Source organism: Chiloscyllium plagiosum, unplaced genomic scaffold (genome assembly GCF_037043375.1).
Source record: "Chiloscyllium plagiosum isolate Xiang-an unplaced genomic scaffold, Cpla_swu_hap1 HiC_scaffold_12, whole genome shotgun sequence".
Taxonomy (NCBI): Eukaryota; Metazoa; Chordata; class Chondrichthyes; order Orectolobiformes; family Hemiscylliidae; genus Chiloscyllium; species Chiloscyllium plagiosum.
In genome coordinates this window covers 37,403,396-37,417,608 of record NW_028270150.1, presented here as the reverse complement: position 1 = coordinate 37,417,608, position 14,213 = coordinate 37,403,396, and the positions used below count along the sequence as shown (strand labels likewise).

Sequence of the window (14,213 nt, the reverse complement as noted above, 5' to 3'; positions counted from 1 at the left end):
GGGGAGAATATTCTGGGAATTTGACCAAGTGACAGTGAAGAAATGGTGACTTATTTCCAAATCAAGATGAGGAGTGTCTTGGGTTACTTGCAGATATCATGTTCCCAAATCTGCTGTCCTTATCCTTCTAGATGGTAGTGGTTATGAATTTGGAAGGTGGTGTTTAACAAGCATTCCTGAATTTCTGCAGTGTATCTTATTGGTATATTGTTCTAATAGATGAAAGTGAGGACTGCAGATGCTGGAGATTAGAGTCGAGAGTGTAGTATTGGAAAAGCACAGCAGGTTAGGCAGCATCTGAGGAGCAGCAAAGTTGATGTTTCAAACAAAAGCTCTTTATCAGGAAGCCTTTCATCATATTGTCCTAATCCTGAGTGTCAGTGGTGGAGGGAGTGAACGTTTGTGGATGTGATGCCAATCAAGTTTTGTTCTGGAGAGTTTTAAATTAAGGAATGTATTTTTAAAAAAAGCTATCAGACTCTATGGTTGAATGGTGTGATTATCCTATGAAGAGAGATTGGGCAAACTGGGCTGGTATTCTCTTAAGTTTCAAAGAATGATGGGGATCTTACTGAAATCCACAAAATACTTAAAAGATGTTGCGACTGTATGGGAATTAGTTAGGCCACTTTGGAATACTGCATTCAATTTTGGTCATCCCTGCTACAGTAAGGATGTTGTGAAACTTGAAAGGTTTCAGAAAAGATTTGAAAGGATGTTGCCAGGGTTGGAGGGTTTGGGTCGTAGAGAAAAGCTGAATAGACTGGGGCCATTTTCTCTGGAGCGTCGGAGGCTGAGGGGTGACCTTTATGAAGGTTTGTAAAATCATGAAGGGCATGGATATCGTAAATAGTCAAGGTCTTTCCCCTGGGGTGGGGGAGTCCAAAACTAGAGGGCTAGGTTTAAAGTGAGAGGGGAAAGATTTAAAAGATATCTAAGAGGTTTTCATGTAGAGAGTGGTGCATGTATGGCATGAGCTGCCAAAGGAAATGGTGGAGGCTGGTACAATTACAACATTTAAAAAGCATCTAGATGGATATGTTACAGGAAGGGTTTCGAGGATATGGGCCAAATGCTGGCAAATGGGATGATTTATTTAGGATATCTAGTCAGCATGTACAAGCTGGACCAAAGGGTCTGTTTTCATGTTGTAAATCTCTATGACTCTATGAATGGATGGCTTTGAATAAGTAGAATGGATAGCTTTGAGGTATGTAGAGAAGAGGTGTTGGAAATCCTGGAAAAGGTGAAAATAGATAAGTCCCCTGGGCCTGATGGCATTTATCCTAGGATTCTCTGGGAAGCAAGGGAGGAGATTGCAGAGCCATTGGCCTTGATTTTTATGTCCTCTTTGTCTACAGGAGTAGTCCCAGAAGACTGGAGGATAGCAAATGTGGTTCCCTTGTTCAAAAAGGGGAGTAGGGATAGCCCTAGTAACTATAGGCCGGTGAGTCTCACTTCTGTTGTGGGCAAAGTCTTAGAGAGAATTGTAAGGGATAGGATTTATGCACATCTGGATAGGAATAATGTGATCAAGGATAGTCAGCATGGTTTTGTGAAGGGCAAGTCGTGCCTCACAAACCTTATTGAATTCTTTGAAAAGGTGACGAAGGAGGTTGATGAGGGGAAAGCGGTAGATGTGGTATATATGGATTTTAGTAAGGCGTTTGATAAGGTTCCCCATGGTAGGCTACTGCAGAAAATACGGAGATATGGCATTGAGGGTGAGTTGGAGGTTTGGATTAGGAATTGGCTGGATGGAAGAAGGCAGAGGGTAGTAGTTGATGGCAAAGTTTCTTCATGGAGTGCCGTCACTAGCGGTGTTCCGCAAGGATCTGTTTTGGGACCATTGCTGTTTGTCATTTTTATAAATGACCTGGAAGAGGGGTTAGAAGGTTGGGTGAGCAAGTTTGCGGATGATACGAAAGTCGGAGGAGTTGTTGACAGTGAGGAAGCATGTGGCAGGTTACAGCAGGATATAGAGAAGCTGCAGAGCTGGGCAGAAAGGTGGCAGATGGAATTCAATGTAGCTAAGTGCGAGGTGATTCACTTTGGGAAGAATAACAAAAAGATGGGGTACTGGGCTAATGGTCGGATACTTGGTAGTGTGGATGAGCAGAGGGATCTTGGTGTCCATGTACACAGATCTCTGAAAGTTGCCACCCAGGTAAATAGTGCGGTGAGGAAGGCATATGGCGTACTGGTTTTTATTGGTAGAGGAATTGAGTTCCGGAGTCCTGAGGTCATGATGCAGTTGTATAAGACTCTGGTACGGCCGCATCTGGAATATTGTGTGCAGTTTTGGTCGCCATACTATAGGAAGGATGTGGAGGCATTGGAACGGGTGCAGAGGAGGTTTACCAGGATGTTGCCTGGTATGGAAGGAAAATCGTATGAGGAAAGACTGAGGCACTTGGGGCTGTTTTCACTAGAGAAAAGAAGGTTTAGGGGTGACTTGATTGAGGTGTACAAGATGATTAGGGGGTTAGATAGGGTCGACAGTATGAACCTTTTCCCGCGTATTGAGTCGGGCATTACAAGGGGGCATAGCTTTAAATTAAGGGGGGGTAGATATAGGACTGATGTTAGGGGTAGGTTCTTCACTCAGCGAGTCGTTAGTTCATGGAATGCCCTGCCAGTAACAGTGGTGGACTCTCCCTCTTTATGGGCATTTAAGAGGGCATTGGATAGGTATATGGAGGATAGTGGGTTAGTGTAGTTTAGGTGGGCTTGGATCGGCGCAACATCGAGGGCCCAAGGGCCTGTACTGCGCTGTATTCTTCTATGTTCTATGTTCTATGTTCTATGAATATATAAGGTAGGTGCAGGTAAGGTTTTTTCCTGGTGCTGAGTTTTGAACGAGGGTGCACCATTTAAAAATAAGGGGAATGTCATTTAGGACTGAGGTGAGAAGTTATTTTACTCAAAGTGAGGTGAATCTTTGGAATTTTCTATCACAACACTATGGTGGTTCAATCTTTGAGTATATTTAAAGTAGAAGTTGCTTTATGTTTATCAATGGTATGAAAGGTTATACGGACAGGTGTGGCTAAAAGGCAATGGTTGGTTCAATCAGCTGTGATTGTATTACATAGTGAACAAGCTTGATCATAGAATCCCTACCCTGGAAAGAGGCCATTTGGTCGATGAGTCTGCACTGACCCTCCAAACCACCCTATCCCCCTAACTCTGTATCTCCCATGGCTAATCCATCTCGTCTTCACATTCCCAGACAGTACGGGTAATTTACCATGGCCAATCCACCTAAAGTGAACATCTTTGGGCTGTGGGGGGAAACCAGAGTACCCGTTGGAAACCCATGTAGACACTGGGAAAATGTACAAACTTGACATAGACAGTTGCCCAAAGCTGGATCTGAATCCTGGTGTTTTGAAGCAGCAGTGTGAACCACTGAGCCACCATGCCTCTCTGAACTCCCTGATGGGCTGATGGCCTACCCATTCCTATCTTACTTGCAGTATGTTTCCTAGCCCTGGCCTCCAACCTGTTCTTATTGCCACAGTATGTATATGGTTAGTTCAAGTCAATGGTAGCTCCAAAGATATTGATAGTAGGAGATTCAGTGATAATAATGCTATTGAATGTCAAGGGGTAGTGGTTAGACTACCTGTAATTGGAGATGGTCATTGCCTAGCATTTGTGGACACAAATATTACTTGTCAGCCCTAACTTGGCTATTGTCCAGACCTTGCTGCATTTGGATGGCTTCAGTATTTGAGGAGTGATGAATGATGCTAAACGTGCAATCATTAGTGAACATCCCCAATTCTAATTTCTTAGAAGGAAGGTAATTGAAGCAGCTGAAGATGGTGGGCCTAGGAGACTATTCTAAGGAATTCTTGCAGAAATGACCTGGAGCTGAGAGATTGATCTCTAACAACCACAAGCATCTTTCTTTATGCTAGGTATGACTCCAGCCAGCAAATAATTTTTCCCCGATTCCTATTGACTCTAATTTTGCTGGGGTTCCTTGATGCCACATTCAGACAAATGTGTCCCTAGTGTCAAGGGCAGTCACTGTCACATCACTTCTGAAATTCAGCACTTTTCTACATGTTTGATCCAAGATTGTAATGAGGTCAGGAGCTTACTGACCCTGGCAGAATTCAATGTGAAGTAAATGCTTCTGATGATGCCCTTGATGACACCTTCTATCGCTTTACTCATTATTGAATAGACTGAAGGGGTGATAATTGACTGAGTCGGATTTGTCCTATGTTTTTTGTACAGTACATAACTAGGACAGTTCGCATTTTTGGGTTTGTGCCAGTATTGGCTATGGGCATGACTAGTTCTGGAGCTCACATCTTCAGTACGATTGCCAGAACGTTGACAGGACTTATTGCCTTTGCAGTATGAGTGCCTAGAACCATTTCTTGATATCACTTGGAATAAATTGAGTTGCCTGAAGACTGGCATCTTTTAAATGAGGCCAAGTTCAATTATCCACTTGGCATTTCTGGCTGAAGATTGCTGTAGCTGTGTCTTTTGTACCGATGTACTGGGCTCCGCATCATCAAGGATAGGGATACTTGTGCACTCCCCTCCACAGAGTCCACCACCATTCAGAACTGGATGTGGCAGGATTTAAGAGGTTAAATCTGCTCTGTTTGGTTGTAGAACTGCTTATCACTTGTTACCTATAATGTTTGGAGGTATTCCTGTTTTGTAGCTTCACCAGGTGTATATCTAATTTTTTGGTATGTCTAATGTTCCTCTTGGTATGTCCTCTGCACACTTCATTGGACCAGACTTGATGGTAATGGTAGAGTTGAAGATGTGCTGGGCCGTGAAGTTGCTGTTTGTGTCAGTACAACTCGGCTGCTGTTGGCTCACGGTTCCTCACGGATGCCAATCCTGTGTTGCTTGATCTGTTTTGAAGTTCATTTATCAGTGGTACTACCACACATGATAGGGGGCATCCTCATTGTGAAGACGGGACTATCTGTGGTAATTAAATTGGTGAGAATGAAGTCAAATATGATTTTTCTCTTTTGCTGACTCCTTCACCACCTCCTGCCAAACCCATTCGAGCAGCCAAGTTCTTTTGGACCATTACCTCCCTCTTTTGATTTTATCAAGAGTAGCATATCAGTAGATTACATGTGATTTAGCTAGTGCTAACCACACAAACGTTCATGGAATACAGACGTTAGTCTGTGATACTTATGTAAAAGAGAAGCATAACGGATACATGTAATTTTTAATAATGTAGTTATTTTATTTAAAAAGAGGGACTGCAGTAAAACTACAGGCAATGGCATGTTTCTGTCCGGACTGCATACTGTTTCCCCTTCATCGTGAAGGCGGAGAGAAACTTTTTTTCCCCAACATTTTTGTCCGCCAACTTGGAGGGACTTATTTTTTTGGGGGGAAGCCTTAATCTTTGCTCCTCCCCTTCCGGCGTGATGAAGATTCCTTCCTTCCTGAGAGAGAGAGAGAGAGAGAGAGACAGTGAGTGAGTGAGTGACGGGAGAGGTTGATTGTTGGTCTTTTTGGCGTTGCTTCATTTTCAGTGACGGAGGGCTGGCTGGGGGGCCGCACGGCCTAGGCCTTGCTCTGGGCCTGACTGTAGGCCGCGGGCCGGTTGTAGTCAGGTCGGTCCTGACCTGTCCTGGGGCCTGCTCTCTCTCTCTCTCTCTCTGTGTGTCTGTGTACCCGCGGCCTGTGGATGTTTGCTCTGACCGTTACCGAGTTTCCTGCCCGATGACGGATTGAAAGCAGTGAGCCCGCTCTGTTTGTGCTTTCGTTTTCTTCCTCTTGCTTTTTTAATTTTCGCCTCATAATTCCCCCGTCTAGATCCCAGCCGCTTGCTCTTCAGGTGAGTGCGGATCTCCTTGTTGTTGAATTTTTTTGGATCAAGTTCAGGTGTTGTTGCTAGTTGACTGTCAACTGTATTTTGTTTTTGGTTTATTTTCTTGTTATGCGAATGTAAATCTTTCATGGGGTTGGGGGGGATGTTAAGCATCCGTTTCTGCAAATCCATAAAATATAACCTACTCAATCTTTAGTAACACGTAAACCTCCGATTTCTGCAATTTTATCAAATACAATCAGCTCTTCATCCTTAACGCTTAAACCTCTGATTTTCATTCACTCACTCGTAAATCAGCATTACCTTGTTGGAAAAAAAGATGCGAAGTTTTTTTTGAATTAGGAAATTCACACTTGTCTTTTGTTTACCAAGATGTTGCTGGGTATGGCAGGTTTGAACTATAAAGAAAGGCTGGATAGGCTGAGGCTTTTTTCACTGGAGCATAGGAGGTTGAGCAGTGACCTGATAGACGTTTATAAAGCAACCAGACATATAGATAGTTGATGGTAATTGTCTCTAAGATGGGGAATTTCAAGACGAAGCGGCACATTTTTAAGGTGACAAGAGACGCAGAGGGTGGTTTGTGTGTGGAATGAACATCCTGAGGAAGTGGTGGATGTGAGTACAATTACAGCGTTTAAAAGACATTTGGATGGATACATGATAGGAAAAATTTGGGACGATATGGGCCAGGAGCAGGCAGGTGGGACTAGTTTAGTTTAGGATTGTGCTTGACATGGACTGGTTGGAGTGAAAGATTTGTTTCTGTGTTGTATGACTGATTTTGTTTAGTATTGTGTATATAAACAAATTCTCTGGAAATGACTATTGTTTGGTGTTGATGCTGTGCTAACTTAAGAACTTTGTTCAGGTTTTCCACAGATTAAAATGACTGACATCTAGCACTAATTTTGATCTTAAAAAAAACTGTAGTCCCTCTGTAGTACTGCTCACTGTGAGTCAAGATGTTTTTCGGATTAGTTTCTCCTGATCTACGAATACATTAAGGCCAAAGGGGTAACTAAGGAAAGATAAAGATTGGCAAGGCTGTTTATGTATGGAACCATAGGAGATGGGGGAGATACTAATGAGTATTTTGCAACAGTGTTTACTGTGGAGAAGGATATGGAAGATAGAAAATGGGAAATAAATAGTGACAACTTGAAAAATATCCATATTACGAAGGGGAGATGCTGGATGTCATAAAATACATAAAGGTGGCTAAGTCCCCAGGATATGATCAGGTGTACCCTAGAACTCTGGGAAGTGATTGCTGGTCCCCTTGCTGAGATATTTGAATCATCGATAGCCACAGGTGAGGCAAGGACTGGTTAGGGCTAGTCAACATGGCTTTGTGCATGGGAAATCATGTCTCACAAACTTGGTTGAGTTTTTTGAAGAAGTAACAAAGAGGATTGATGAAGGCAGAATGGTGGACATGATCTATATGGACTTCAGCAAGCTGTTTGACAAGATTCCCCATGGGAGACTGGTTAACAAGGTTAGATCTCATGGAATACAGGAAGAGCTAGCCATTTGGATACAAAACTGGTTCAAATGTAAAAGACAAAGGATGGTGGTGGGTTGTTTTTCGGACTGGAGGCCTGTGACCAGTGGAATGCCACAAGGATCGGTGCTGAGTCCACTACTTTTCATTGTTTATATAAATGATTTGGATGTGAGCAGAAGAGGTATAGTTAGTAAGTTTGCAAATTAGACCAAAATTGGAAGTGCAATGGACAGCGAAGAAGGTTACCTTAGATTACAACAGGATCTTGATTAGATGGGCCAATGGGCTGAGAAGTGGCAGATGGAGTTTAATTCAGATAAATGCGAGGTGCTGCATTTTGGGAAAGCAAATCTTAGCAGGACTTATACACTTAATGGTAAGGTCCTAGGGAGTGTTGCTGCACAGAGACCTTGGAGTGCAGGTTCATAGCTCTTGAAAGTGGAGTCGCAGGTAGATAGGATAGTGAAGAAGGTGTTTGGTATGCTTTCCTTTATTGGTCAGAGTATTGAGTACAGGAGTTGGGAGGTCATGTTGCGGCTGCACAGGACATTGGTTAGGCCACTATTGGAATAGTGTGTGCAATACTGGTCTCTTTCCTATTGGAAAGATGTTGTAAAACTTGAAAGGGTTCAGAAAAGATTTACAAGGATGTTGCCAGTGTTGGAGGATTTGAGCTTTAGGGAGAGGCTGAATAGATTGGGGCTATTTTCCCTGGAGCTTCCTGAGGCTGAGGAGTGACCTCCTAGACCTTTGTAAAATCATGAGGGGCATGGATAGGGTGAATAGACAAGGTATTTTTCCCTGGGGTGGGATAGTCCAAAATTAGAGCGTATAAGTTTATGATGATTTGAGATGTGGAAGGGATCTAAGGGGCAACTTTTTGATGCTGAGCATGTTGCATGTGTGGATTGAGCTGCCAGAGGAAGTGGTGGAGGCTGGTACAATTACAACATTTAAAAGGCAAGTGGACTGGTATTTGAATAAGAAGGGTTTAGAGAGATGTGGGCCAAATGCTGGCAAATGTGACTAGAATTTTTTCGGCTATCTGGTCAGCATGGGCGAATTGGACCACAGTGTCTATTTCCGTGCTGTATATCCCCATGACTCTATGATCAATATGAAACTGAATTTGGGTTGAAAAAGGCATACGAATAAAATCTGTTAATATTTTGCTTGTGGTTAAAAACAAACTGGTTTTATAGGAGGAGTGATCAGAAATATAAAACCCCGAACATGCTATTATAGAAGTAAAATATTGCAGGTGCTGGAAGCCTGAAATGAAAATACATAACAGAAATTGTGCAGAGTAAGTGGGCGCGAATTTGGTGGTAGCAAGGTGGCTTTCAGCAGCCTTTGTCCCAACCTGACACACAATTCCTTGAGAGGCATCTCTGGACTGGATAGCATTTGAGAGGCTTCAGAGAACCATGCAGCTTCAGTTTAATCCCTCAGCTGCCAGTCTGTTTTCGGAGCAAAGTCGATGACTGATCAAATTTGTTTCATTTTTGGGGTTTCTTGTTGATCGATTTAATATTCAGAATATATCATGGCCAGGTATCGTACCAGATCAACTCCTTGGAAGGCACTGTACCACTATTGCTTAGCATCCTCTGCCACCAGTAAATTGTGTTGATAATTGGTGTCATATTGCTTATTACTGAAACTAATTGACAATTCTGCAAGCAGATGAGATTCCTGCGTTAAGCCCTTACCGCCTCCAGTTAACTGGGAGCGGTTTCTTTATTTGCCAGCAACCTGATGTGGATACTCCTGCCTACTTCTCTTGGATCTCCATTATTGTGTCCACTCTTGTGTCAATTTTTTGTGTTAACTATGTTTCTCTTCAAATATTGCACTTTGCAATTTGAGTTGTATTCCGTTCACCCATCTAAATGTTAAACAATTTGATTAAAAAAATTTATCTGCATGTCCTCCTATTATTACAAATCAAAATGTTGTGCTAGATTTAGTGCAATTTTGGAAGAACAAAGTATAAAAATGTTCTGTTTTTTTAATCAATCTTTATTGTTTGCTAAAATCCCATTGATTGATTGATTGTTTTGCAGTTTGTACTGAATATGGTAACACAAAATTCATAAACATTATTTTAAGTCCCCACAGTAAATACAACAGTCCACGAAAATTAAACTTATGATATGAAACAGTTCTTTGTTTTGTTTTGCATGTACAACTTGATAGTGTTTTTTTTTGTTAAGCATGACCTTTGTGTTTTCAGTAACATTCCTTTAAAGTTAATGAGTTGAATAACAGATCACCAGACTTCAAAATACATTTGTGGTAGCTGTTGAAATAGTCCTTGATTCTCAATATTTACAGTTTTTGTGTAAAGAATTATGAAAGGCAGTATTTGATATATCACTAAACTTTCACACTTAAAGTACATTTTCCATATAAGTGCTTCAGTGCATATTTCAGAATAAATCCATCTTTCACTGTTATTGATGGCCACAGATTGCGACCCTTATATTTGCACCAACTATTTGGGCATTCTTATTTTGGGAGGAAAAACCTTCAGTTAATACTTGGTGGATATATAAGGTTATGCTAAAGTTTTTTAGTTTTTCCTCTCTTTTGAACCACATGCCATTTTCCAACAGGGTGAATCTGTCAAACTCAATGTGGGCTTGTGGGAAAAGCTGTTAAAATACTGAGAGAACTTGGGTAGCTTACTCTGAAAGGTTTTTACACACTTTACAATCTGAGAAATAATGCCTAATTTGGCGTTAGGAGAGTTTCTGGAAACCATTGGCACGAAGGATGATTTTTCTTCAAACACTAATTGTTTTGATATTGCAGTAAAACAACAAGCATCTATCGAAGTATAACTTAAAACATTATTGGAAATAGTTTGCAGCATCTGTGGAGAGAGATAAATTGAATTAACAGATTAATCACCTTTCTCCATTTAATTTGCTCATTAAAGGTGTTTTTCCAAATCATGGAATTTCTTGCTGTTTTCCATACATGTTCAGCATTGTGAAAGAGATTGCATTATAATTCTTAAATGATTGCTTTTATATTTTTGCATAAAGAGATTTATAGCTTCTATTCATCATTCTCTACGTAAGATGTTAGTGACAAATCACTTCACTTTAATATCCATATTGTACACCTGTCCTGCAGCTGGGTGTACAACTTTATGCTGAGACCTTAAATTTCTCAGATTTGGCAATTCATTTATTTTTAAATTTAGCAGATGATTTACAATCTTCATTTTGTTTGATTTGGACTGAAGCTCAGATTTTGTTTTTGCACGCATAGTTAAGAAAAAAAGAGCTGTTTTTGTAGTGATTGTAACCGTGATCCACGTGAACCTAACAGAATGAGTTCCCTACTTGGGGCTGTTAGCCTGGTCCAATCAGGGAGCCCTGGCTGACAGATCTAAGCAGGAGTGTGAGGTTCTGCTCACTGAGAGCTTACTCTGGGCAAGCCAGACCAGTGTCAGATGCTATGCGCATGTAAATTCAGGGTGACTTGGAGATGTGATACCAGCCTCCATGAAGTTATTTCAGTGGTGATGAGGGGAAAAGAAAATGCTCTTGAAGAAATTTGCTAATCACAGTCATCTTAGGGTAAGTATTTCTGGCAGTATGGCATTATTTGGTAAGCTTGTCTTGTTCGATCCTGCTTTCAAAGTTTGGGCCCAATATATGGAAAGAAATGTTAGGACATTGGGGCAGATGAGAAGCAATGAGCAATTCGCTTGACAGCTTGTGCATGTGCAACTTTTCAGTTATTAGGAGTCAAACATTTCCTGAAGAAACCAGAAAATAAAGCCCTTCCAGAGTTAACTGATTTAGTTAAGGAATATTATGACCACAAGCCTTCTCTAATTCTGAGATGCTATCGGTTTTATTTGGCAGTTTGAGAAGCAGGGGAATGTGTTGGAATTTTTGACGAGGTTAAGACGACTGGCAGAGGCATGTGACTTTGGTTTAACTTTTCATGAGATGTTGAGAGACCATTTGGTAAGTGAAATTAATGATGTAACCCTGCAAAAGTGTCTACTAACTGAAGCCCAACTGGACTTCAAACAGGCACTACAACTAGCCTTATCATTGATAACGCAACAAGTGGAGGATATGACTTGCAGGGTATTCCCAAGCTTGGGGGAGCACCACTTGAGTACAGCCTCACTCAGGATATACCCTAAACAAAGGGACATGAGGTCAGCCCACAGCAAAACCCCAAATAAAAGCTAAGCCTCAACCATCCGGTTAAAATTTTCTTTAGGATCCAGGCTGGCAAGCCATTGTAGTTGCTGCTGATATGCGGGCTCACGGCAGCAGAAGAGTTCCACTAGGCCTGAATTGAGTAAGAGGACTCACAGTTTGGTATCCAGGAGAGTGCATATCCTGGAAAGCCCACCTACGTCTGGCTTGGAACAATTAAACTGCTTAGCAACATAAAAATTATAACCAATCAGTTTAAAAGTCTAGTTAAATGGTCATCCGGTTCTCATGGCGGTCAGTACAAGTGCGGCTGTATTAGCAATTGCAGAATCAGTCTTAAACAAAATGTGCTCTGGACTGCAACCCTTGCATAAATCCTCAGCTAGACTGAGAATCCGTAGCATGGAACCTTTTACACATTAAGGGTGCAACTTTTGCTCCACTCTGGTTCGAGAAGCAGCTGGTTCAGTTACCACTGATTGTAATAAAAAGGCTCTGGCTCAAGCCTGTTCGTGTGAAATTGATTGGAAAAGATTGACCTTGATTGTCTCAACATTTTTTGGCTAGAAAAAGGCTGTCTGAGTGAAATTCTAACTAATTACCTGGAAGTCTTTCAGGAAGTTCTAGGGACTATTAAAGGGGCCAAGGCGATCTTGCGCCTTGACCAGGAAGCAATCCCATGATTCTGCAAGGCCCGCCCAGTGCCATTTGCCTTGTGTGCAAAAGTAGAGGCAGAAATTAGGGTGAAAAACGAAGGAATCAGCAAACCAGTCCAGTTTGGGAAATGGCCAGCACCGTTCATAACAACTGTGAAGCCTGATGGGTAGGTTCGCCTTTGTGTGGATTTTAAATAAGCAGTAAACTGCTTTTCGCAGCTGGACAAATACCCAGTTCTTCACATAAAGGACTTATATGCACAGTTGACGGGAGTATTGTCCTTCAGGAAGCTGGATATGAGCCATGTGTACCTACAATTGTGGTTAGATGAGGATTCCCAGAAGTATGCTACAGTTAATACCCATAAGGGTTCTTACCCTAAATGGCAGTATATTAAAAATTGGTATCAGCCTGTGCCATTTTTCAGCAGACATTGCCAAACATTTTACAAGGTCTACCCCAGTCACCACTTAATTGGATGACATGCTAATAACAGGGACAACCAATAAAGAGGACTTGGAGAACTTGGACATAGATGTTTCTCCAAGGTGGGCATTATGCCTTGGAAGGGGAAAATGTGTGTTCCAGGCACCCTAAGTGTCCTACTTGGGCTACAGTCGACAAGACCTGGATAGATGCTTTGGAAGATAAATTGAGGGCGATCAGAGGTGCCCTGGCTCCCACATATGTACTGGAGCTTAGGTCTTTTGGATTGGTGAATTATTATGGAAAGCTCATATGCAACCTGGCCTCCATCCTGACACCCTTGCATCCCCTATTGGAAAAGGGACTGCCTTGGAAATGATCTCGTCGCCAAGATGTAGCTTTTAGGGAAGTGAAGAAACAGCTATCATCTACCAAGGTTTTGGTACACTGATAACAATTGAGATCAAGTGCTGACGTGTGTTGCCTTCCCGCACTGTATTGGGGTAGTGTTTGCTCATAGATGGCTCAGTGGAGAGCAGCACCCAATGGCATAAGATTCCGGAGCAGTGTGCAAGTATGCCTAGATAGAGAAAGAAGGTTTGGCTGTCATCTTTGCTGTGTGAAAGTTCCACCAATACCCTTTTTCTGACTTAGATTTGTAATTGTAATATACTATAAACCCCTGCTACGGCCACTCTGAGGACAAGCCCATGCCGTCCATAGCTTCAAGTCAAATTCAACGTTTGGCTCTCATTCTAAGTGCATACAATTTCAAGTTGGAGCATTGGCTGGGAGGCCAAGTAGCAAATGCAGGTGCCTTAAGCAGCCTCCTGTTGGCAGATATGCCACTAGTGGTGCCACTATTGGAAGAGTCTGTCTGGTTTTAAACTTTCTGGACACCCTTCTGGTCACCACTGACAATATCCGACTGTGGATATAAAAAGATCTGGCCTGACAAAACTAAAGCAACTGGTAGTGGTTAGGGAAACAAAAGGGCTATCACAGCCAGAATTGAAACATTTCTGGATCTGGCGAGACCAGATCACCATAGAGCAAGATATCTTATTTGGATGTGTGATTGTCCTGAGTAAAGGTTGCCAGACCCTGAACTCCACCAGGCTCATCTGAGGTGTCTAAAATGAAGATGTTGGCAAGAAGTTATGTCTGGTGGCCAGGATGGATTCAGATATAGCTGTGTTAGTGGGGCAGTGCTCAGAATGCTAATAAGGTCACAAATTAACACCAGCAGCTCCTTCATGCGTGGGAATGGCAGGGTAAACCCTGGACTCGGTTACAAGTTGACTATGCCAGCCCTTTTTCATGGGTTCAATGTTGTTAGTCATTGTGGGCACTCAGTGTTTGGACTTACGTAGGGTTCGTGAATCAAACATGTATGATTGATAGAAAAGCTGCGAGCATCTTTTGCAATGCATGGATTCCTCCCAGAAGTGTTGGTCCCAAACAATGGGCCATCATTTACCAGCAGGGGATTTGAGTATTTCCTAAAGTCAAATTGCATTTGACATAAAAGGACAGCTCCATATGATCCATCATCCAATGGTCTGACAGAAAGAAGTCTAAACTTTGAAGG

The 14,213-nt window shown here is 42.0% G+C and overlaps 1 protein-coding gene across 3 annotated transcripts in view; it reads left to right on the top strand.

Annotated features, from left to right (window-relative positions):
- The first annotated feature begins 5,487 nt into the window (after window positions 1-5,487).
- The window catches only part of senp7 (SUMO specific peptidase 7), a 115,314-nt gene continuing 106,588 nt past the window's right edge, over window positions 5,488-14,213 (top strand). For 2 of the 3 annotated variants that reach the window (XM_087992685.1, XM_043701122.2), the window contains exon 1: window positions 5,490-5,842. The gene's annotated coding sequence lies outside the window, so the exon portion shown is untranslated. Of the gene's footprint in view, window positions 5,843-14,213 lie in introns of all 3 variants that reach the window. The other variant, XM_087992684.1, reaches the window with a different exon arrangement.